Source organism: Hemicordylus capensis, chromosome 1 (genome assembly GCF_027244095.1).
Source record: "Hemicordylus capensis ecotype Gifberg chromosome 1, rHemCap1.1.pri, whole genome shotgun sequence".
In the NCBI taxonomy this organism is placed as follows: Eukaryota; Metazoa; Chordata; class Lepidosauria; order Squamata; family Cordylidae; genus Hemicordylus; species Hemicordylus capensis.
In genome coordinates this window covers 380,901,879-380,928,455 of record NC_069657.1, presented here as the reverse complement: position 1 = coordinate 380,928,455, position 26,577 = coordinate 380,901,879, and the positions used below count along the sequence as shown (strand labels likewise).

Below are 26,577 nucleotides of genomic sequence, written 5' to 3'. Positions count from 1 at the left end.
CTAACAGCAAAGAACTTGGAAGAAACCCCTAGTCTTCGGTTTGGATAAATAAGGTATCAGCAAGGTTGGGCAAATGGCCTTCTCTCATTCAATGAAAACATCATCTTCAGGCACCCTAAGTGACTGAATGATGTGCAGTCCTTCAACTCACTAGGGTTACTAGTTAAATGGGTTTAACTTACTGAGTATGATAAAGTTGTTCTGCTCCTCTTTGTAATGTGAATGATGTTTAAAATTTCCCACATGAACTGGAACATAATCTGTTTGAGCATGCCAAATGGCCAAATCAGTGAACAAATCTTTATTGGCCTGAACTGGAACAACTTCACTCACAGCTGAGCCTAAAGAGGAACCAAACTAAAAACACAAAAAAATAGTGTGGTGCCCTGTTTTACCTACAGAAGCTTCAGGTTTTTTCCTAGGGTTCAATTACATACCCAGTCAACCACAATTACTAGCTAAATGCCAGCCCTATACACACTCAAACGGTACTGGAAGGTATGTGAGGGATCCAATACAAAAAATTGTTACCAGCAAAGAGGTGTTGTGAGCTCACCCCAGATACTTCCAGAGAATCTTTCTGATAATAAATTTTAAACTATGTGCCTAGGAATAATCTGGTAATACTATAGCCACAGAACTAAATAGAATCTGAAGGAGAACCTCCACTAGACCTCTCTGAGAAGGAGAGAGAACACTTCCAGCAAGTAAACTATTAAAAAATTGGGTTCTGTTCTAGTTCAGGTTCATCAGTAATTTTTAACTCTGGTTCAATGCCAAATCGGACAGTGGCCAACATGCACAATGCAACATCAGCGTTTCTGACTCACCCAACAACATCCCAGACTGCTATGCACATAAAAGGCAGCCCTGGTGGTGTTGCACTTGGTGGTGTTGCACAATTGCACAATGACTTAAGACAGCATGCAGGCACTTGTGTCACACTACTTCCATTGCACCCAATGGAAGTAGCATTGTGGAACTGCTTGAGTGGTGCAGCTCTAGTAGTCGTCAGGAGGTCCTGCTTGGGCTCTGGTGACATAAGTACTCAGCTGGGGTTTGTAGGGTCTCCTGCTGTTATTGGGAATGTCCCCAGGCCTTCTGGTGCATGAATCTGCTCCACTGTCTGCAAACCAATTCTCTCCTTATGTCTGAGATTTGCTTCCTGCACTTGAGAGCTATGTAATGTTGCCTGTTGCTAGTTGCCTCCTAAATCCTTGTCCAAGTGGGTTTCCTCTGAGCCTGTGAAGCACCTTGTAGGCTCTCAGCCCAGCCAGGACATAATCACAGAACAGCTGTTTCACTTCTTGGTCAGGTGCTGGTGATATCCCACTCCATCCCTTCCTCCAAAAACACAGAAATGCAGACAGAAAATCAGGCCAGTTCATGGTTATCTAATGTCTGTTGTAAGAGCCAAGGACCAGATTTAGAATACATGAACATTACAAAGTTAAACCAGCTGTGAACTATGATGGTTAAACAGGTTTTAAACTGCTTTAAATGTGTATTGCAGACATGCCTTTAGGGTGTATTGTAAAGTGAATCAAGATGGAGGGATTTTTTAAAAATCGCTTTGAAAGCTTCTGCTAACTGCAGCGAGAATAACTGAAAATTAAGATTAAAGCTCAAATGTTCTGAAACCTGCTACCACAAGTGGTTACAAGCATTGATGTTGTAAAAAAGGATCAGAGCTATTTCCTCTTCTCCTCACAACGTTTGTCTACTTTACTCCTCCTTTAAGCTTCTTTGGCAATCCTCATACGGAGATAAAAAGACATGACATAGCATATCTTTTGTGGCTCACTTTCCCAAACAGCATTGCAGAATGTGGGTAACTCCTTTGGTTTTGCACAGCTAACCATACAAAGGATTGAGGAAGATGAGGAGTGTTTGGACTGAGATAGAGGAATAGACAGCAGTAATTCATTTTGGGGCAGAACGACGAGTAGCAATGTTATTTTGAAAACGGCTTTCTAGTATTGAGGAAAGGTAATTCCAGAAGGACTAGATATGTTTTGTTGTCTCTCCAGTGCCTTTGGAGGTATTCTTACTCATTAGAAGTAAATGAGTAAATAAAACAACAGTAATTCTGGGTGAAGCCACAAAGTGCAACACACCAGAGAAAGACAACAAAGTCTGCATTTGTCATTTTTTTTCCTCAGAAGGACAAACCATCCCTCTTTGTCCTGATATTCCATGCTGTTCTTTGCATTAGCACAAATCCCAAATCAGCTGTGCATTGCATATATGTTGATGTGCAACCAGCACATTCATGATATAAACCGTGCATAAGTGTCACTGTAAGTGCAGCTGCAGTGCGGTGCCTACTCTGTGCAACACATCATTCCATATTCAATCTGTCTGGTAACCCTTTCTCCTACGTTAGAACAGCCATGAATCATTACGGCATGTATCATGAAGGTTTTCCTAAACCACTAAGCTACCAGAAGCCTTCACAGGGGAATCTAGTAGCCAGGGATCAATGAGTAGATATGGTTCAAGCTTCCCTGGTTTTCTCAGCTTATATCAGAATTAGATGTGTGTGCCAATGTAAACTTGACTTCAGAAATGAAAAGAGCCTTGCTCTGGATATTAAACAGTCCTCTTCCACAGTACCCTTGGCCATTGCCATCTTAACTTCCTCAGTACTCACATGACCCCTGCTTTAAAAAGAGAATTTGTGATTAGATTATTCCCAAAATTGAGACAAACAAGGAAAGGAAAGAAATAGGAACTTTCCCTTTGTTGGATAGACTAGGAACAAGTAATGTTGTATTGGTTAGTTTGAATGAAATTGGCATCCCTGTTAATTTGGATGAAACTGGCGTACATAGCTGTTTGTACCAATACCTTTTTGCAGTCCTATAATAATGGCCATGCAACAGCAGGATAGTGTGATTTGTGTCAGGAGGAAAGGCAAAAGTTCTGGCCCCCTAGGCATGGGAAGCTGGTAAGATCAGTAAGGTCCATAACAAGTCAGGTGAGTGGAAACTGGAATCAGAATCCAGGAATTCTAAAAAACAAACAAACACACAAATAGACAAGGAAAGATATGAGCTGGGGTTGAAGAAAGGTAAGGGAGACTTTGACAGAAAAGTCTGCAGACTTTAATAGAGAAGGCTACTTTGCAGGCTGCATTGTTGATATGATATTCAGAACCAAAGATGGGAGCCCAGGCTTGGGAAGGGAGCCCAGCCAATCAGCAGACTGGGCTAAAATGTGCTAGTGGGATACTCCAGTCCTATTTGTTGGCACAGTGAATCATAATAAGGCTATGCACACGACCCCTGGAAAGGCAGGCGGGGGATAAAGTTGAGCTGAACTTACCTCCCCCCTTTCCCGATGATTCTCTCTTGCTGGTGGGTCACATGGATCGCACTCCTGCATGAACCATGCTGCTTGGAGCAGCGTGGATTTCCAGAGTCTGGGACAATGTGTCTCTATGTACCTGACTCTGTGTATGCTCAGGCTGCTGGGATTAAGGGTGCACTTGTGCCCTTGACCCTGGCTAAAGGCCAGGGTGAAAAGTAGTGTTAGACAGCTCAGCAGTACCGGGATCGGGAGCGATCCTGGCACTGCACACAAGCAGTCTAACCAAGGCTGGGCTGCTCTAGCCTGAGTTAGGCTGCTCATGTGAATAGCCTTATTATCTGGCCTGGTGAGCATGGATTGATACATTCTCGAGCACTGAAGGGGCCACCGGAAGAAATATTCAGGGTTTTAGTATTTTACTTTGAAAAGAAGAGGGACCATGAACTTCAATATCAGGGAAAATATTAGAAAATATTGCAGGACAATAGCCAAGATCCTAAATGGAGTTCTTCTCTTACAAGGGGTTCTCTGAATCTCACTCAATATATTTGTAAGCTGAGGGAGAAATGGGGAAATAACCAGCAATAATCACAACTTGATAGTGATGATCCAAGCAAGAAAAGTAATTGGATTGGATGGTTTTTAAATAATTTGACCATCCAGTCCAATTTCTTTTCTTGCTTGATAACTCATTAGCAGATCATAGGAACAAAGCAACTTTTTTGGTAGGAAATGCAACCTCTTGATTTTAAATACAATGTGCTTAGGGTCAGATACGCTCTTACCCCTGGGCATATGGGCTGAAGTCCAGGGCTTTCACAGCCCCTGGGGGGCCACAAATCCTCTTTAGTCTGTCCCGGGTGGTGTATTATTATTATTATTATTATTATTATTATTTATTAGATTTATATACCGCCCTTCCAATACGGCTCAGGGCGGTTGTTGTCACCCGGACAAGCATGATGATGCTTAATTTGCTTGGGAGGGGGGCCTCCAAAGGCCTTTAGGTCTAGGCTCCAAAATTACTTAGGTGCACCTCTACTTAGGGTAGGGGTATACGCATAAAAGCACTACTGGTTTTTGGAGCTTCTGTTGTGTTTCTTTTTGGGTCCTGTGCCATTTATTTTGGGACCCATATATGGGCCACCAAATGAGCCAGTGGTGACCATAACCAGACCTCTCCAGATGATCTTAATAAGCAACAGGGTTCATGACAAAGAAGCCCTGTTTTACTGATCAGAGCTTACTGATCTTCTGTTGGGATTGAGAATGGGGAAGGGTGCTTTGAGCAAAAGTGGGGCTGCAGGAAGTTTTCCCCACAGAGCTTTTAAAGCCCTTCAGCTTTGTGGAAATAGACTGTGAGTTGGGTCTCACGATCACAGAGACCTGCCTCGGAAGGGTGAGCAGGGAGAGCGGGTTTAGCCCGCTCTCCCCGCACACGAGCAGACAGTCTGCTCTGGGCGGCTGAAGCAGCCGCCCACATGACTGCCGGCTCCATTACGGAGCCGGCAGGTGCTGGGGGGAGCGGGGGCCAATCAACCCTCCAGCATGCCCTGCGCAAGTGTGCAGGGCATGCTGGAGAGACCCCCAGAGCCGGGAGGCGGCTTTTCGCCTTGCCTCTGGGGTTCTCCTCATGAGTTGCTGCAGTGCAGAGGTGCGCCGCAGCAACTCACGATTGCTTAAACCGGCTTTGCAGAGTGCTCGCTCCACAAACCCAGTTTAAGTACTGGGCTACTTAAGTGGGTGACCTGCTTAAGAACCACCGGGCTCGCAGCCAAGCCTGGTAGTTCTCACGATTGTAGAAAATCAAACTAGCGGAGGCTAGCCCGATTTCTACAATCGTATGAATAGCCTCTGTAAGTAGGCAAGAATGCCATCATGCTTGTAATCCCAAGCACACAGTGAGGCTATTCCCACGATCAGGAGAAATCGGGCTAGGGGAGCCTAGCCCAATTTCGCCTGACCATGAGCACACCAGTGGCCTCCAAGTGGTTAACCCGCTAAAGTAACCCTGCCCTAAAACCAGGTTTGCGGAGCGAGCACTCAGCAAACCCGGTTTTTTTTAATCGTGCGTTGCCACGGCGTGGCATGCCCTGCGCACTTGCTGGAGCTTTCGGGGGCCGCACAGCCTCCAATCCTCCCAGTCCCCACTGGCTCCGTAATGGAGCCGGCAGCCTTCGGCCGCCCCGAGCAGACTGCCTGCTTGTGTGTGGGGAGAGCGGGCTAGGCCTGCTCTCCCCGCTAAGCCACTCCAGGCTCTTCTCACTGACCGTGAGAAGAGCCTCAGTGATTATTATTTGGAAGTAAATGCTTTTGAATCAATGTGATCTACTTTCAGATAAGTGTGTTTAGGGCTGGGGTCACAACTTTTTTATTTTACAACAGCGTGTTTGTCCATCTTACCATTCAAATGGATACAGTCTTTTTAAATCACATTGCTTATACCAAGTCCTTATACTGAAGAAGTCTGACACATCCAGTCCTTTGTAGGTTTGCGTTTTCCTTTATTATATCTTTGTATTCAGGATTGCTTCTTTGGCTGGCACTAATCATGATCATTAATGAGAATGCCCAAACTTGTTTATAAAAATAAGGTCATACCTACTTGACAGGTATTAAATATATTGATATGGTCTTGTGCCTTATCCAAAACCTATATCTTGAAATTACTTTCAAGTCTACTATACGGTTCAATAAATGAGGCATGACTGTATATCTTAATTATTTGAGCATGGTGAAGGTATTGATGGTTGCTACAAGCATGCAAAATGATTTTTGGCATGAAAAGCACTACCTACAGTAAATGGAAGTTATCTTTAGATGTAAAGGGCACCGTTAGTTTTATTTCTGAAGAAAACACATAGCAGGATAAATCAATGCCTGACAAACTAAAAAATAAAAATAAAAGTGAGTTGTTGGTAGCGAATAAGGGCCAGAAGAAGTTTTAAGATGATATCTAACAAAGTTCTTCTTGTGTGGGTAATTCAGTTTTTTGCTGATTAAATCTTTCTACACACTTTCCCTTCATGGATTGTCTGGCTATACTATAAAAATCCACATTTGTTCAAGAGGCAGTCTAAAGGTAATATAGATAATTGATTCCCAGACTGTTGTGAGCCCTTTCTCATGATTCATGAGAAGGGCTTGGCGGGTAGGTGGGCAGTCGGGCAGAAAAGTTCACCAACCTTACCTTCCCCACAGACGATCTGTCAAAAGAGCTGGGTGCGCAGATTGCACACCCAGACGATCCTCCGCTGCCTCAGGCAGCGCAGAGGGTTGGGAGCCAGGATGCATCTCCCCAGGCCCTGGAAATCCCATAATGCACCGTATGAGTGCATGGTGCATTCTGGGTATCTTCCCGGCAACGGGCAAGAGCCCAGCAGTCTCCCAGCCCTGGCTGCAAGCAGCAGAAGTTGGCAGATGATCGGGGGGGGATGTGGCTAACGGAGAACTCGCTCCCTTAACCCTGTAAGAGGCTGGCCTCTCTGGCAGATTTGCTGCCGAAGCACCACCAGGATTGGGTGTGATCCCAGCGGTTCTTAAGATCAGCCAAGACCAGGCTTGGCTTCCTTAACCCAGTTTTGGTTGATTGTAAGAACAGCCTCTGTGTGATGTAAGAAGAGCTAAAGTGTGTCTTGAAAAAATCAAACCTTCATCCACTGCTCTATGCTTCATGGAATGGGGTGCTCCATGCCACATGGATTGTTGCCAGGATTTGTGACCTCCTTCTTCTACTGCAGGAGACATCAGATCAGCACATTCTTTACCTGTGTGCCATGAATAAAGGTTTTTAAGGAGATTTAACATGCATTTAGGGAAAACCACACACGAGATCTTCATACTAGAAAGGCAAATCTCTTTATGGATTGTCTGGCTACATTATTAAAAATCCACATTTGTTGAAGAGGCAACCTAAAGGTAATATAGATAACTAGATATGTTTACCAAACTGTTATGAGCCCTTTCTCACAATCTGAAAAGGGCTTGGCGGGTGGGCAGGGAAGGTTCAATATCAATCATCTTCTTAAATTGGCTAAACTAAGAATGTATGTGGAAAATTTATTTTCTAAATATCAGCAGTTCGAGCTTCTGGATCCCTAACTTTAAACATGTACAAGCAGCACTTCACTGGTGACCATCACCCATGAGAACGATAAACAAGGTAGGGGTCCCCCAAAACAAACAACATCACCATAGGCTTTCTTTACAATAGGTTTTGGTTAAGAATGTAAGAAAAGCCATACTGGACGAGGCCCAAGGCCCATCGAGTACAGCATCCTGTTTCACACAGTGACGACCCACCAGATACCTCTAAGAAGCCCACAGGCAAGAGGTGAGCATATGGCCTCTCTCTTACTGTTGCTCCCCTGCAACTGGCATTTAGAGTCTGGAGGTGGCCTACAACCCTCAGAGTAGTAGCCATAGATAGACTTATCCTCTATGAATTAATCTAAGCCCTTCTTAAAGCCATCCAAGCTGATGGCTGTCACCACATCTTGTGGCAGAGAACTCCATAGATTAATTATATGCTGTGTGAAAAAATACTTCCTTTTGTTGGACCTAAATCTCCCAGACTTCAGTTTCATGGGATGACCCCTGGTTCTAATGTTGTGAAAGAAGGAGAAAAATTTCTCTCTGCCCACTCTCTCTACTCCATGCATAATTTTATACATCTCTATCATGTCTCCCTGTAGTTGCCTCTTTCCAGCTAAAGAGCCCCAGATGTTATATGCTTTCCTCATAAGGAAGGTGCTGCAGGCCTGATTATCTTGACCAGAGGCGTAACTAGGGAAAACAGCACCAAGGGCAAGCACTGAAATTGTGCCCCCCCCTGCCCCCCGCCCCCCCCCCAACATACATCTGACTGACACACATGTGTTTTTTCCTCACAACAACCCTGTGAAGTTGGCTTGTATCTCAAACATCAGAATTATGATGCCATGATGATACATACTACATTACACTTAGGTTTTTCCTCACAACAACCCTGTGAAGTTGACTTGTATCTCAAACACCAGAATTATGATGCAATGAATGATGATACATCCTACATTACACTTAGGTTTTTCCTCACAACAACCCTGTGAGTGACTGTATGTATTTTAACAAAACGAAAACCAAGGACTCCAGAGTAATTCGAGGGACTAGGGTGATAGTGCTAAAGACTCCTTACTCTCCCGCTGTTAAAGAAAGACTCCCCTTTTCCAAAACAGCACGCTATTTACACCAGAAAAGGTTTCAAATGGAGGGGGAAGCAGTGAGATTGAAGTGGGGGGGGGGCGGCCGCAAGTTTCACCAAGGGGTTGGCGTTGGGCTGCTCATAGGTGATGGGGAAGCAGCGAGATTGAAGTGGGGGGGCGGCTGCAAGTTTCACCAAGGGGTTGGGCTGCTCGTAGATGATGGGGAAGCAGCGAGATTGAAGTGTGGGGGGCGGCTGCAAGTTTCACCAAGGGGTTGGGCTGCTCGTAGATGATGGGGAAGCAGCGAGATTGAAGCGGGGGGGCCGGCTGCAAGTTTCACCAAGGGGTTGGGCTGCTGCTGCTCGTAGATCATGTAAGGCTGAGATGCAGAAGGAAGGAAGTGGCAGAACGGGCGGGGAATCGGGGATTGATAAGAATAAGAAGACTACACGGCACGACAGAAGAGAAAACACACACCTTGTTGTGACCACCTGCCCGCCGAATCCGCCCACCCGCCGAATCCTTTCTTGTCCGCCTCTGATCTTGATTGCCCTCTTCTTCACCTTTTCCAGTTCTACAATGCCCTTCTTAAGGTACAGTGACCAGAAATGTACACAGTACTCCAAATGTAGCCGCACCATAGATTTATATAAGGGCATTATAATATTAGCATTTTTTATTTTCATTTGCCTTCCTAATGAGCCCTAGCATGGAATTTGCCTTTTTCACAGCTACCACATATTATGTTGATACTTTCAATGAGCTTTCCACCATGACCCCAAGATCTCTCTCCTGGTCAGTTACCAACAGCTCAGACTCCATCAGCATATATATGAAGTTGGGGGTTTTGCCCCATTATGCATCACTTTACCCTTGCTTACATTGAACTGCGTTTGCCATTTTGTTGCCCACTCCCCCAGTTTGGAAACATCCTTTTGGAGCTCCTCACAGTCAGTTTTGGTTATCACTACCTTAAATAGTTTGGTTTGATTTAGCCATCTCGCTGCTTACCCCAACTTCTATGAATAAATTAAAAAGCACTGGTCCCAGTACAGATCCCTCGGAGACCCCACTTCTTACTTCCCTCCATTAAGAGAACTATCCATGTATACCTACCCTCTGTTTCCTGTCCTTCAACCAGTTACCCACCCACACATGAATCTCTCCCCTTATCCCATGACTGCTAAGTTTTTCCAAGTATTTGATGAGGAACTTTGTTGAAAGCTTTTTTAAAGTCCACGTATACTATGTCAAGTAGATCACCTTTATCCACACATCTGTTGACACTCTCAAAGAACTCCAAATGTTTGGTGAGGCAAGATTTATTCTTGCAGAAGCCATGCTGGTTCTCTTTCAGCAGGTCCTGTTCTTCTATATGCTTAACAATTTTACCTTTGAGAATGTTTTCCATCCATTTGTCTGGCAGAGATGTTAAGCTAACCAGCCTGTAATTTCCGTTAGCAGACCCCTGCTAACTTGGCAAAGAGGCACATTTTAACGTGGTGATTCTCTTTATTTAGCAGGGGGAGAGTAACTGGCCCTATCCACCCCCAGCACAGTACCTCCAGTGACTGTTGCTGGTGTGTATCTCATGTTTCTTTTGAGATTGTGAGCCCTTTGGGGACAGGGATCCATCTTATTTATTTGTTATTTCTCTGTGTAAACTGCCCTGAGGCATTTTGTAAGGCTAGTAAAGAATTTGAAATAATAATAATAATAATAATAATAAATAAATAAAGAAAAACAAGTCAAAATAATCGACATAGCAATACCAGGGGATAGCAGAATAAAAGAAAAAGAAATAGAAAAAAATCACCAAATACAAAGATCTACAAATTGAAATTGAAAGGCTGTGGCAGAAAAAGACCAAAATAATCCCAGTGGTAATTAGCGCCCTGGGTGCAGTTCCAAAAGACCTTGAAGAACACCTCAGCACCATAGGGGCCACAGAAATCACCATCAGCCAATTACAAAAAGCAGCTTTACTGGGAACAGCCTATATTCTGCGACGATATCTATAACAACTGACAATAAAATTCAGCCATCCCAGGTCCTTGGGAAGGACTCGATGTCTGGATAAAACAAGCCAGTCAATAACACCTGTCTGACTGTGTAAACAAGAAATTATAATAATAATTATTATTATTATTATTTCCTGGATTGTCCCTGGATCCCTATTTGAAAATCAGGATTACATTGTCTACTTTCTGGTCCTTTTGGTACAGAGCCTGATTGTAGGGATAAGTTACGTATTTTTGCAAGGAGGCTGGCAATTTCACAATTGAGTTCTTTAAGGATCATCAGGTGGATGTCATCTGGCCCTGGCCCTATTGTTAATTTTTAATTTTTCCAGACAGTTTAGAACATGATGTCACCTCTGTCTGACTCAGTTCTTTAGCCTCTTTCCCTGAGAAGCTTGGTTCAGGCACAGGTATACACTCAGTATCCTCTGCCGTGAAGACACAGGTCATCATATCTTAAGAAGGATATTGTAGAACTGGAAAAGGTGCAGAAAACGGCAACCAAGATGATCAGGGGCCTAGAGCACCTTCCTTATGAGGCAAGGCCTCATCTGGAGCTTTTCAGTTTGGTAATGAGGCAACTACGGGAAGACATGATAGAGGTGTATAAAATTATGCATGGAATAGAGAGAGTGGACAAAGGGAAAATTTTCTCCCTCTCTCACAACACTAGAGCCAGGGGTCATTACATGACACTGAAGGCCAGGAAATGTAGGACCGACAAAAGGAAGTACTTTTCCTCACAGCGCATAATTAATCTATGGAATTCTCTGCCACGGGATGTGGTGATGGCCACTTGCTTGGATAGCTTTAAAAGGAGCTTAGACAAATTCATGGAGGACAGGTCTATCAATGGCTATTGTCTGGTGGCTATTGGCCCCCTCTTTTCTATGGGCTTCTCAGAGGCTTCTGGTTGGCCACTGTGTGCAACATGATGCTGGAATGGATGGGCCTTGGGCCTGATCCAGCAGGGCTATTCTTATGTTCTTATGAGAGATGCAAAGAATCCATTTACCTTCTCTGCAATCTCCATATCTTCCTTAATAATCCTTTTCACTCCCTCATCACCTAAAGGAACAACTGCCTCCCTGACAGTTTTCCTGCTTCTGATGTATTTAAAGAAGTTTTTGTTATTCCCCTTGGTGCTTTTAGTTAAATGTTCCTCAAACTCTCTTTTTTGCCTCCCTTATTGTCTCCTTGCATTTCTTTTGCCAGAGTTTGAGGCTATGCAGATGATTGGGCAGGCAGGCAGTGGTGGGGGGGGGCAGGGTTTCACCTACCTTCCCCCCAGATGATCCTGACAATACTGCTGGGAGCACAGCTCATGCTCCCAGTTGATCTGCACTGCTCCAAGCAGCGCAGATCTCCGGAGGCCAGGATGATGCATCCTGGCCTCCAGATACCCCATAATGCACTATGCAATGAGCACGGTGCATTGGAGGATACCGCTATGAGATGGGCACTTTCGGTGTCCATCTCTGTGTCTGCTCAGGCTGCCTGCAGTGCAGCCTGAGAAAACACACAATCCCAGTCGTGGGATTAAGGGCATGCTTGTGCCCTTAACCCTAGCTAAGTCTGGGTTTAAAAGCTGGGTTAAGCACCGCTGCAGCACCGGGATCAGGCTCAATCCTGGTGCATCACTCATGCAGCCTAACCCAGGATGGGCTGTCCTAACTTTGGTGAGGCTACAGGTGTGAATAGGCTCTTTGTGCTCCTTTCTTTTCTCTTCATTTGGGCAGGCCTTTCAATTTCTGAAGCAAGACTTCTTCCCCTTTATAGCTTCCTTGACTTTACTTATTAGCTATGCTGGCATCCTTCTGGACTTGGTGGTACCGTCCCTTCATTTTGGTATACATTCTAACTGGGCTTCAGTTATTGTGTTTCTAAATAAACTCCATGCATTTTGGAGTGAAGTGACTCTTCCGATTTTCCCTTTCAGTTTTCTTTTCACTAAACTCCTCATTTTAGAGAAGTTTTTTTTTCTTCTGAAGTTCAAAGTTTCTGTGTTAGACTTCCTTGGTGATTTTCTCCTCACATATATGCTGAATTTGATATGGCCACGGTTCCCTAAAAGTTCCATGACACTGACATCTCACACCAGGTCCACTCAGGATTAAGTCCAAGGTCGCCTTCTCTCTGGTTGGTTCCATGACCAACTGTTCTAGGGCACAGTCATTCAGCATACAGGCGAACCTTGGTATCCACGGGGGTTCCATTCTCCACTACAACCACGGATAATGGAACCACAGATACTCAGGCATTGAGTCAATGTGACTCAGGGGATTAGGTTCCTGGAGGCTCTGGAAACTGTGTGAAATGAATAAAAAGGGCCCTACCATGCTCTGCAGGTCTCCAGGTGTCCAGCAATGTCCCACAAAAGTCCCAAATCCAGCTTTTTATGTGAAAAATTGTGTGTGTGTTTTAAAACAAGCCACAAAATGGCTCTTGTGCTCAAAATGGCAGCCAGAAATTTATTTATTTATTTATTTATTTATTGTTAAATTTATACCCCGCCTTTCATTAAGAAAATCCCAAGGAGGCTCACAATAAAATTTAAAAACAAGGTTATAAAAAAGACACATTAAAACATTGAGCTTAAAAATATAAAAACAAATCTGATTAAAAAAAATTAAAACAAGCATAAAAACAGTACAAAATACAAGAAGCAGCAGCAGAGACAATCAAATAATGATTGAAATGACCTTGGAGGTCATTTCCACCTACTCTGAATGCACAGATACATCACATTAACCCTTTTAAAACTGCCCCCCCGCCGCCATTTATGCCGAGGTCAGGTATCAATTACCAGACTGCGGATATGCAAAGCCACGGATGTTGGATCCATGAATGGCCATAGGCGTAACTATAGGCGGGGCAGGGGGGCACGTGCCCCGGCTGCCATCTTTGCGGGTCACATGGGGGGCGCCGCCAGATCCCATTTTTTTTTAAAAAAAATTTAAATACAAATTTCTCCGGCACCCCCTCCCCCACGAGCGGTCCCTTCCGCCCCCGCGCGCCCCCCCCCCATTGCTTTGCTGGCCTGGCTTTCCAGCGGGCACCTAGTTCCATGCTCTTGCCTTGCCTTGGCTCGCGACGGAACTTATATCCATCCAGAAAGAGGCCCTCTAGTGGCTTGCCAGCCAGGGTGAGGGAGGGTCTCTAGTCACGCACGCGCGACTCGGCCGGCGTGCCGAGTCGCGCTACGCATGCGTGCGTCCGTCCTCCCAGCTCGGCTCGCCTGCACATGGCGCGGTCACGGAGGAGAGCGTTGTTGCTGGGGCTGGGGCTGCAGGCGCAGGCAGGAGGACATGGACACCCGGCGGCATGGACAAGAAAGGATTCGGTGGGCGGGCGGATTCGGCGGGCGGGTGGTCACACCAAGGTGTGTGTTTTCTCTTCTGTCATGTTGTGTAGTCTTCTTATTCTTATCAATCCCCGATTCCCCACCCGTTCTGCCACTTCCTTCCTTCTGCATCTCAGCCTTACATGATCTACGAGCAGCAGCAGCCCAACCCCTTGGTGAAACTTGCGGCCGGCCCCCCTCACTTCAATCTCGCTGCTTCCCCATCATCTACGAGCAGCCCAACCCCTTGTTGAAACTTGCGCCCGCCCCCCCAACTCAATCTCGCTGCTTCCCCATCATCTACGAGCAGCCCAACGCCAACCCCTTGGTGAAACTTGCGGCCGGCTCCCCCCCTTCAATCTCGCTGCTTCCCCCTCCATTTGAAACCTATTCTGGTGTAAATAGTGTGCAGTTTTGGAAAAGGGGAGTCTTTCTTTAACAGCGGGAGAGTAAGGAGTCTTTAGCACTATCACCCTAGTCCCTCAAATTACTCTAGAGTCCTTGGTTTTCGTTTTGTTAAAATACATACAGTCACTCACAGGGTTGTTGTGAGGAAAAACCTAAATGTAATGTAGGATGTATCATCATTCATTGCATCATAATTCTGGTGTTTGAGATACAAGCCAACTTCACAGGGTTGTTGTGAGGAAAAAACACATGTGTGTCAGTCAGATGTATGTTGGGGGGGCGGCGGGGGGGGCGGGGGGCGCAATTTCAGTGCTTGCCCCGGGCGCCGTTTTCCCTAGTTACGCCTCTGTGAATGGCAACCTTCTCCTGTATCTAGAAATTTGGTTTCTTTGTCATTACTTGAATATGAATTTACCCAGTCTATGTGTGAGTAATCAAAGTCACCCATTATTACACCTCTGTCTCTCTTTGATGCCTCCCTGATTTCCTTCTGCAGCTCCCAGTCATTGTCAGCATTTTGATCAGGAGGATGATAGCACATTCCTAGGAGCACATTTCCTTTCAAGCCTTGTATTGTCACCCACAGAGTTTCTGTGGAGGACTCTGCTCTTCCTAGGTTTTCTAGCTTGCTATATTCTATTCCTTCTTTAACATACAGTGCTGCTCCACCCCCAATAGAGGCAGAAGAAACATGTTGAGAGAGAAGGGGACCTTGGAAATACTGTGAAAATTTATTTGGATCAAAAGGAATCTGGAGGCGCTATGCCCTTGTGAAAACAATACATGGAAAGTCATTGAGGAAGACTACGAGTCAAAACATGTCTGACTTAATAAGAATCTATAAGTATTCAAACTCACTGGAATCACAAGATGACACAATCTAGTCAACATATGTCTGAGGACTTTTACAATACTTAAACTAATTACCTAACTAGCATATGTATGAGGACTTTTAATTTATTATGACTTTTTAAAACAATCTTTATTACATTTAAGCCATTTTATGCAGCATTATTAACCTTTATTATTAGAATACCCATTTATATTATCTTTTGTTAGTTATATATTATTAACCTAGGACCATATTACAGTTCTTCATGATCTTTTTCTATTGCTTTGGTTTACCTTTTGGATCCGGTCTATACTCTGTTTTGTTTTGTGTATTGGCACATAAACATTGGATTTCTTACATTGTGGGACTTATCTGGTTTGTGCTATCTTTCTTATGGCCATTTGATCTCTTTTACCACATTTTCTGTCACTCCAATGTAGATTGCTAATGTTTATTAGAAATCAAATAAACAGTGCTAATTGATTCAGTGCAGATCAACGCACTGAAGATGCCAAGCTAGTAGATGTATCATGACTAATTTCATCTTTTCTGGACTGAACTCTTCAGTCTAGTGCTTAAGCCTCTCTCATCCCATGATGCCAGATTATCAGTCTGAAATCCCCATCCAGACCCTTAGCATTCCCAGTTTTTGCTCAGAACTAATGTACCTGGAAAAATGCTCCAACCTTATTACAGCAACACCACCTTTTTCTCTCATATGCTACTTCACCTCAAGTTAATGCCTTTGAGGAGTGTGGCTGAATGCCGTGTTTCTCAGGGAATGTTCTCTTTTTACCTCAGACAGCAGTGTCCTCCCAGTATCTGGGAGTCATATTTTGGGATCATAGACAAAAGGTGTCCTAAAAATGTAATGAATAAACAGAAATAAACAAATACCTGCTCTCTTTCACATGTACAGGAGGAATAATACAAGGAGTACAAGAGTTCCATCTTCTCTGGTAAAAACCCTCACTCTTTCCCATTCCATTTCTTCAACAGCACTTCCAGAAGGAAGTAGCCCACAGTTCTCCTAACCAAGCTGAGAGGAAAGAAAGCACTCTGTCTACTTCCAACTCTGCTACTATTGCCATAAGATGCTCCCACTGTGTGTTGAGGAGTAACTGGAATGCTCATTTGCACAACAAACTACCCTACTCCAGCATCTCAGCACACTCTCCCAGTAAGAGGCAGCATCTTCAACTCCTCAAACTGACATAGAAAAGGCTATTGTTAGTACTTTGGGGAGATATTTAGGGAATCATGATGCACTATATTGGAAGAGTGGCAGGAAAAGCACACTCAAGAGAGGACACCAAAGTCTTAGGGTATGTATACCTGCATATCTTAAGATCAAAAGGAGAATAAACTTGACAGTTTAAATCCTATCATCATCATCATTAAAACGATAACCATCAAGAACAGCAAGCAGTGGACATGACAGCAAGTGAACATCACAGCAAGTCCATAACACACCCCTTACCTCATACTCTCATACACCTTGTTTGCACCTTCCACTCAAACCAATCAACCCCTGAATTACCATACATTCCATAATGACATAGCTCTGCCACCTGCACTGTATCTGAAATAGCATATTAAGGAATGCCTTGTGGGTGGAAACCAACACTGGGGTTGGTATGTACTAATTAACACAAATGTCCGTTGATATTATAATGATGACAACAAGGCCCCCCAATTGATTAGCGATCACCTGTTACCATGATTGACTGATTTTTAATATATAGGTTTTCCTTCACCAAGGGTCCATGTTGGGAAAGAGCAATCTTGGTAATAAACAACTCCCCTAGCCCCACGGATTCACACCATAATTAAAACCGTAATTAAATTAAAACGTAATTTAACCATAATTAAAACAGACCATTTGCTTGTGTCATGACTTTGGATCCAACCCACCCCTCCCCAGATCATACACACAATTAGGAGACAGCGCAAACAGTTCAGAGGATGAGACAGGGTGGGAAGACCCTACAACCCAAAACCTGAGTGACCCTGCACCACCAGGACCACCCATGTAAGGGGGACCAGAGCCAAGGTCACCACCATGACCCAAAGCCAGTTCTTCCTTCATCATCTGACTCTGAAAAGTCCCAGAAGGACCTGCTTGTAAGTTTCTCCAGTGATGCCAGAAGGAGCATTTACAAAATCAGACAAGACTCCTTTAAACAAGAGGCTTAAACAAGAGGCCAATCCACTCTTCCTGGGCAACAGCTATGTAAACCAGCAGTCAGCTCTAGCATCCACAGAAGTAGCAACCATACCCAACTCTCTTGCTCAGAGCTATACAAAGGACTGGTTTCATGGTAAGTAAAGTAAAGTGTGCCATCAAGTCAATTTTGACTCCTGGCGCCCACAGAACCCTGAGGTTTTCTTTGGTAGAATACAGGAGGGGTTTACCATTGCCTCCTCCCGCACAGTATGAGATGATGCCTTTCAGCATCTTCCTATATCGCTGCTGCCCAATATAGTACCAGTGGGGATTCGAACCGGCAACTTTCTGCTTGTTAGTCAAGGATTTTCCTGCTGCACCACTACTGATCTCTTTATTTGCTGTGCTGCCCTTGGACTTGCCCATGTCCCTTCCAGCATTTAAATCCCTGCCTCAACTCAGGTCATGACTCATCCACTGAGTTCCATTTGGAAGACAGAATAACTTTGGAGAAAACAAAGAAACAATGGGGGAAATGGGCACTGTGGGGGAATAGTCTGGGCTGATTTATTAATGAATGTATGTACAGCTTTCATGGGACAATCATTTTTCTAAAATGCCCCCTTCGTTATGGCCCAGCCAGTAACAACCCCTGCTCTTAGAAGTGACTGATTCTGATGCTGAGGAGGCAGGGCCAGTACTAGCCCCAGCCCTGGATCATGATGCTGCACTGGAATCCAAGAGATCTCTGGGGCTGAAGTCCCCCAAAGAAAAGCTCCTCAGGGTCTGGGCTCCTAGGCAAAGCTGAGCTGGCCTCTCTACACCATCACATCCACCCCCTGGATGCAGCATGGACAAGCGCAGAAGGCTTGTTGATTCCAGAAGACTGCCTCTTTATGGCTTCCACTCTCTAGGCTGGGAGGCGGAGCCCAGGAGGAGTATTCTGACCTCAGGGGTACTTAAGGGCTCAGTCTGCCTCTGGGTGGTGCTCAGTCAACATATTTTCTGGAACCTCCAAGGTCCTGTGGACTTCCCTCACTTTGCCTTTGCCTCGCCTTTGCCTCCTCTCTGCCTCACTTTGTATTGTCTTGCCTCAAGGACAACTAGGTCAGGACATCCCTATGCAAAAAATTACTCACACTCCACACAAGACATTCAATATCAAACTATTATCTCATATGTATCTCACTGTATGTTTTTATATGAGGGCGCTTTCAAATTAACTAGGCTTTTTCACATGGCTGTTAACTGGGTAGGACAAGCAATCTACCCAGCTTTGGGAGTTGTGCACCCTCCTGATTTTTGGCCATGTGCAAGTAGAAAGCAAGGGAGGAGGTGGAGAGTGTGATTGTCTACTAAGCATTAGCTGGGTAGGGTGGTTTCCTCTCCCACCTCCTTCTAAAGCTGAAGACAGAATCTGCTCATGCTCAGCAGTCTATCAAGCTCCCTGCATCCTACCTTGCTTTTTACTCGCACATGACTGAAAGTCAAGAACGCACACAGCTCCTGAAGATGGGTAGGATGCTTGTCATACCCAGTTAACAGTCATGTGAACAAGTCTATTATCTCCCCTTGCAAAAACTCAGGTAGTACAGCATCCCATATGAGAACTTTGCTACCACAATAAAGAACAATGAACCTGTCCATTGTCTGTCTTCAAGACAACTTCAGCCTGCGGTAATTGTAGCTTTTAGTCTTCCAGGTTTGATGGCTGCAAGTTGAGCTGCTCATGTGAAAGTCAGCACCATGTATAGATCCACTTTCAGCATATGATAGTAATCCCTCTGTTAGACCAACCAACCACAGGGAACTGGAGTTTGCACAGCTTGAAGGAGATGCTCAAGATTTCCCTTTGTATGTTACACGAGATGCACAAATAGTGGAAGCCACTTCTTGGAATGTATGAAGAGGATCTAAATACTGAGTCTTGGGAGACACTATTCCAGCCTACACAAGACTGTATAACACCACATCTAGCACTTTGCCATTTTGGTGGCTGGAAGAGATAAAGTCTTAATTTCTCGGACACTATGACCTCAAACGTTGCCCAAGTATTTAACATCACCATCTGTTGTCTAGAAGCCAGAGATTCAAAGTACACTACTACAAGCAAGTCCTACTATTTTCTCAGGGCTCAGGTAAAGGGAGCCATTTGTGGTGTGTGACAGCAAGGCAATTTCTTCAGACATGAGGATTGTTGGTTTAGCTTTGTAAACAAGGGTGGAATATGTGTGATACAAAGGTTACTACACTAAAGAGTATTCCAGCATTTATGATCAGATAGAAATATAAACATACTGCAGATCCTGAGATCTTTTTAGATTTTTCTATTGTCTTAAATTCAATTAGTTTTTTAATTGAGACATTTCAAATCCAGAGGTCCCTACCGTAAATACTTGCTTCTATTAAATTACATGTCAAAATTGATCTTGGGTGGGGGTCTGGTTTTCACTTCCACTGGGTCCAAGAGTGGTGAGGGGGAAAACATCTCCCATGTCCAAAGAATGTGCATGATCCAGTCAGTACTGATCATTTTAAAATCCAGGCTCGGACTGGCCCACAGGGCAACAGGGCATATTCCCGGTGTGCCCCACCTGTGGGGCACCCCTGTGCCCCAACTCCCATCCTTAATTACCCATTCTGTTCAAAACCTGGCGCCCTCCCCACATACATTCCACCGCCCTCTCAGTGCCCCCAGTCTGGCCCTGTTAAAATCCCATTGCTTATTGGTTGAAAGGATATATACAGTGCTTAACTCCTCCACGGAAATCGATTTGGCTTTAAAAGAGCTAAACTTTGGCTGGTCTAGGTTCCATCTGTTCGGACTCCACAAGCCATCTAGCATCTGCATTGTTCCTGAAAATGGACCTTGCATTCGCATTCTGCATGGCATATCTCATCATTACCTTGTGAGCCTTGGCATATCTCATCATTACCTTGGGAGCCTTATTCACTCCCCATCTGCTTACCAGCACATTAGGAAACATTTTAAATAACTTTAAAAGAATATGTTCCTGTTCTACCCATAACTTCATTTTGTATTCAGGTATTGGCACAGTGGGGAAATGTTTGACTAACAAGTAGAAGGTTGCCAGTTCAAATCCCCGCTGGTACTATATCGGGCAGCAGCGATATCAGAAGATGCTGAAAGGCATCATCTCATACTGTGCAGGAGGAGGCAATGGTAAACCCCTCCTGTAGTCTACCAAAGAAAACCACAGGGCTTTGTGGGCACCAGGAGTCGAAATCGACTTGATGGCATACTTTATACTTCTTTAGTTCTTCACTAACAAAGGAATCAAACCTACTCTCACTAAGACTATGGAAATTTGCATTAGCTTCAAAAAGCACACAGTCAGGTGAAAAAGCCTGTGCATTTACCTGTTATCTTCTGTCTTACCTTGTCATCTGTTATCTCAGTAAGAGTTTATGTTTACACTGTAATTATGACTCATGAAAAATCCTCCAGGCTTATTTAGATGGGGAATCTACAAGGAAGGGGACTTTGACTTAAAAGGGGGGGTGGACTTCGTTAATCCTCATTAGTAGTCATGGAGCAAATTTTAACCCTTGCCAAACATTTTGTGCACTAACTCAGACATTTTTAGCTCTGTAATGTTGTCCTTTTAGGACATTATTACTTGCACTCCATTACACAACACCTTCAAATATCATGTAATTACCATAAATGGTTTGGTCTCTGTGAATGAAAGAGTGTCATTGATTTTTCCTGTTTGGATGCAAAGGTACTTCTGCCCCATTGCCATGAATTGACTAATGTCTGCTTTTATAGGACTTGTCTGGACATATTTGACTAGAGTTTGCAAATGTCGCTCAGTGTGCATTCAAACTACATTCATATCTGTTCTGGTGTACTTGGTATCATCTTGATAGCCCCATCTCACATTTTTGCAAGATATTCCTCTGGTGATTTTTCTGTTTCCAAGATGCCACGCCATCTCACCTCTAGCTCATCTTAGGGCAGGAAAACCTAGGATGTGAAATGCCCCCCCCCCACCTGCCTTTGACATACATGAAGTTTTGTGGCTCCTTGGGTACAAAGAACATCACAGCATAAGCACACCCCAACCAGTGTCCCCTCTAACAGAGATTCCAGATGTTGTTGACTAAAATTCCCAGCATCTGGGGTTTCCTGTTAGAGGGAACACTGATCCCAATCACCTTGGGATGTCTTATGAAAAGTGGTATAGAAATTGAACAATAAATAACATAAATAAATAAAATAAGGAACACAGAACAGAAAAAGTTCACTGTCATGTTTCTGAGGAACTATTGTCCAGCTCAGATGAAGAAGCGCAGGTGGAAACAACAAAAGAGAGGCCAGCAGTTCAAGAAGTATGGGGAAGGGGAACATCTCATAGCTGTCTTGGAAGAGGTAGGATTTGTAGAGCTGCACCATCAATAGAACCACAGCTATCACCCCCAGAAAAGTTCCAGATGCTGATGTAATGAGAGGCAGAAATGGAAGAATCTGACAAAGAAATCCACTGGCATTTCATCACTGAAGAACTGCATAAGACATTGTCCATGAACATGCTGGATCAACACTTGAGAGTACAAACGACACAGTGGTTGACACCTTCAACCTGTTTATGTCAGAACATATTCTGTCCATAATCTTAGAAGAAACAAAAGGAGACAAAGACCATAGATACAGACAGTGGAATGAGAGTCATCCTGACAACACCAAGGTCTGGAAGAAGCTCTGTGGTACGGAGCTGAAAGTGTACATTAGCTTCCTGCTTCTGAGTGGTTTGTACCATGGATATTACAAATTGCTGGATGAGTTGCGAAATTAACGTACAGGGCAGCTTTGTTTCATGCAATCATAAGTCTTGCAAGCATAAGTCTTGTTTTGTAAAATCATGCAAGAAAATCACCAGATGAATTCAATATGACAATCAAGTCACAAGGGAGGAATACAGAGTGTAGACAAGCTTGCTGCCTTTCCTGAAGTTTGGACAATGTTCTAACCCTCCTTATACATACTCAGGTCATGCACACAATGAGGCTGTTCTCACAAGCAGCCAAGCCCAGGCTTAAGCAACTAAGCATGGGCTTGGTTGCCTGTGAGAACTCCCTGGATCTGCATGGATCCTGTTGGTGCTGTGGTGCTAAACCCAGCGCTGAAGCCCAGCTCTTAGCCAAGGTTAAGGGTACAAACATGCCCTTAACGCAACTCTCAGGATCGTGTGTCAGCGTGAGCTGCTTGCAGCTTGCACTGGCACAGAGACAGGCACCTAGAGTGTCCATCTCCTGGCGGAATCCCCCCATGCACTGTGCTTGGCATGTGGTGCACTGTGAGATTCTCAGTGGCTGGGACAAGTCCCAGCCTCGATTTACCCACTTTGCCGGGAGCAGTGCAGATAGTCATCCGTGCTGCTCCCACCAGCGCTGGCCGTGTGGCTGTGTGCCACAGGGGCTCGGAGTGGTCATTTGGGGGAAGGTAGATTGAACCTGCCTCTCCTTCCCCCGCCCAACCGACCAGGCCCGCACACAGTCATATGAATAATCCCAATCAAAAACTATATTATACCTGGAATTGAGAGCTCTGTGTGCTCCCAATTTTCGGTTGTGTGGAAGCCAAGTAAGAGGGGAACCTGGGTAGAAGTGATTGTATGGAAGCAAGGTAAGAGGGAAATTTGGGTAGCTTTTCCTCCTACCATAGGAAGGAACATAGGAAGCTGCCATATTCTGAGTCAGACCATAGGTCCATCTAGCTCAGTATTGTCTACACAGACTGGCAACGGCTTCTCCAAGGGTGCAGGCAGGAATCTCTCTCAGCCCTATCTTGGAGATGCCAGGGAGGGAACCTGGAAGCAAGATGCTCTTCCCAGAGCAGCTCCATCCCCTAAAGGGAATATCTTACAGTGCTCACACTTCTCATCTCCCTTTCATATGCAACCAGGGCAGACTCTGTTTAGCTAAGGGGACAAGTCATGCTTGCTACCACAAGACCAGCTCTCCTCTCTTATATAAGTGGAGATACCTTGGAGGAGGTACCTTGGAGGAGTGGAAGTACCTTGCTTCCACACAATCACTTCTACCCAGGTTTTCCTCTTACCTTGCTTCCACACAACCGAAAACTGTTGCACACAGCTCTAAAACCCGGCTAGAACACAGTTTTTGACTGTGTGAATGATCTCACTGAATTCATAAAAATTGTATTTAGCGGAATCTAGGTGGCATCTTCTTCTATGACTGATTTAGTGCTGATTTGAAAATAGAAGAAAAGGTATTTAATAATAAACCTCAACTACAACAGGGCTTTTGTGCTTCAGTGCTTATTTTGAACTATGCCACCCATGCCGATCCTGGTGGTCCTGTCCCCAGTCTGCTATTTGGCTTATGTCAAATATGTCATGGAGATCAGCACAATCCCCATGTGACTTGTGGGTGTCAGGCATGCTAAAGCAGCAGACCTGACTCTCAAAATCTTCTCTCTCTGGAGGCACCCTTTGATTCTGCATCCCTAAAGCAGAGGCATGTTGTGGGCTTGTATTAAACTATAAAACTCTCTCCCTTTCGCTTATTTTTTCCCCTTGGAGTTTAAGGAAAAAAGACCTGAAATACCAGTTTATGGAGATTAGCCTTGAACCAAACTTAAAATCAAAGAGATTTTGTTAAGAATATGCATATTATGTTTAAAAAAAAAAAAAAACAAGGGGAAAAAATCCAGAAGGGTAGCAGCTTCTGATACAGTTGCTACTTCAAGAGATGTGTTAGCCATAATTTTTAGAACTTCTGTGAGAAAGAAGTTTACAAAGAAAATAGCCTCAGGGAGTTTTATTTCTTAATAAAGAAATCTAGGACTGGTTTCAATTGATGTCTTTCTTTATCACTCTCCTCTAGAACTGGGGATTCTGCACAAAGTAAGAGCCCTTATATAAACGGGAAGGCTCTTCAAAGATGCAGTCAAGAAGAACTATCACTGCTCAATGTCCCAGCCCAAACAGGAAGTATTTATACCAGAGGCGGATTAATGTAGTAGCAAATGTAGCATTTGCTACGGGCCCCGTGTTTTTGAGGGCCCCGCATGCCCGGCTTCCAACTGGGAATTAAAGTTAAAACTTTACCTGTTTTATTTGGTCCATATTAGATAAAATATCCCTTTTCTGCTAAATGTGCCTTTTAAGAGAATGCCCAGCACAGCATCTGTCCAGTGGCTGTTGCTGGTGCCTACCACATTTTTCTTTTTAGAGTGTGAGCCCTTTGGAGACAGAGAAGCATCTATCCACTCTTTATTTTTCTATGTAAACCACTTTGAGAATTTTGATTGAAAAACGGTATATAAATGTTCACTGATGTTGTAGTAAGTGTGAGTTTGTGGCTTGGTCTCTCATACTCCCAAATATAGCAAATGAAAAAAATTGAATTACTTTACTATGCAAGTAAATAATTTATGTTTTAATATTTATGTGCATTTTTTAAAAAAATTAGGGCCCCTTTATAACATATGCTACAGGCCCCGCACTGGCTTAATCCGGCCTTGTTTATAGCCCTTCTTCAGAGGTGAGCCAGTGGCCAGCCTGGGTGGGCACCAATGGATGTTTCCTTCCTGTGGCAAACAGCAATCATGAGGGGGCCTGCTCCAGACTGGGAGCACTGCAAAGGTAAACATCAAAGACCCAGACTGCAGTCCCAACTGGACCATCTCCCTCTCCCCATGGCCACTATTTAGTAAGCATGGCGTAGCTAGGGAATAGAGGGCCTGTGTTTTCCCCTCTCTCCGGTGGCCCCTCAGAGTGAGAGAGACAACGAAGAAAATAGGGAGGGGTGGAGATGGGGGCCCCTCCGGAGCAGGGGTGTAGCTATAATTGAGCGGAGGAGTTCAAAGAACCTGGACCCCCGAGCTCCAGAGGGCCCTCCAGCTCCTCACTCCAAGGTGCTGCCGGGGAAAGGGGCGAACACAGGCCCCCTCTCCCTTACCCACGCACCTGCTCAGAAGCTGGGGGGGTCCGGGTTCTTTGAACCCATCTGCTCAATTAAAGCTATATCCCTGAGGAAAGGTTAGTCCTGAGTTTAAAAGGATACGCAAAATCATTTGTGAGCCATTGCATTTTATACATCACATATATATTTATTTACAGAATGCCTGAGGCAACAGCCTGAACCTAATGATAGCATGGGCCTTCTTAACCATAGGCATTTCTTGAGGTGCAGACAGTGGTTTTAGCTTTCTGGTTTGGGATTCCAGCTCTTGCCAGACACAGATGTTCTCCAGTGATGTGATAATCAGTTAGTCACTTTACCTTACCTTGTGCTAAGCAGAGCTGTGACCTTTGAGCCAAAAGTAACCCTTTGGTTACTTCATCAAGATACTTCAATTATGCCAGGAAACAATTTGGTATGATGTGTTTCAACAAAGTATAGGGGTTGGATAATAATGAATTTAGCTGTACAATATGCATTTAATTTGTTTTATTTACTGCACACAGAAATTTCCTGGTAAAAGAACAATCATTTGGAAAAAAAGACAAAAGTGAATAATGTACTTTTATGCAAAATAATGTACCGTCAGACACACAAAAGAATAAACTCCAAATACTTTCATTAAAGCTGGTTACAACTGAACTAGGGTTCCAATCCTAAACATACTAGCTAAAGTACTGTGTAACATCCCATCTGCCTTGTAATGGAACATACTGTATGTGCAGTTGCATGGAGCTCTCTTGTGCAAAAAGGAAGGCTGTGCAAATGCAGTCGTAGTTCAGTGATGGACAGCCATTGGAAATCAGGAGCTTCTTCTCGCAATCAGTGAGAAGGGCCCCAGAGTGGGAGGCGGGGAAGGCGGGTTATACTTACCTTCCCCTGCCCCCGCCCCCAGAACTACCAGGATGCAGCACCAGGATGCATCATGGGGATCCCCCCTCCCCTCCCCGGGCTCCCCGCAGTGTGGCAGCCATGGCTGCAAGCAGCCGCAAAACGAGCGGCTCCACAAAACGAGGTTAAGGGGGCGCTCAGATATTCTGCATTTTAAAAAATTGTCTGTTTTGCATAGCTGCTATCTGATAGATAAGCGCCAGTTGCTGTGACTCACAAAGCAGTAAAGTCTTAGTACCAAGATTTAGATGAATCAGTTTAAATTAATGTTAATAAATTATATCAAATCCAACTGCTCTGGTTTAACTAGTTAGTGAATTGGCCTGTATGTAATACTCTTGATTGCTTAGCAAAGGACAATGCTATACATGATTTATATATAATAAAGGGCATTCAAACTATCCTGTATATATCAAGTGAACTGATAACTTGAGAAGTTGGAATGTTACCCCAAAATACAGAGATAGGAA

At 44.4% G+C, this 26,577-nt stretch overlaps 1 long non-coding RNA gene across 3 annotated transcripts in view; it reads right to left on the bottom strand.

Moving 5' to 3' along the window:
* Positions 1-322: 322 nt before the first annotated feature.
* Positions 323-26,577, bottom strand: part of LOC128346319 (uncharacterized) — a 44,231-nt gene continuing 17,976 nt past the window's right edge. For 2 of the 3 annotated variants that reach the window (XR_008316897.1, XR_008316899.1), the window contains exons 2-3: positions 6,963-7,079; positions 1,380-3,013 (exon numbers count right to left, since the gene is read on the bottom strand). This is a non-coding gene — a long non-coding RNA (uncharacterized LOC128346319). Of the gene's footprint in view, positions 1,345-1,379; positions 3,014-6,962; positions 7,080-26,577 lie in introns of those variants that run through there. The other variant, XR_008316898.1, reaches the window with a different exon arrangement.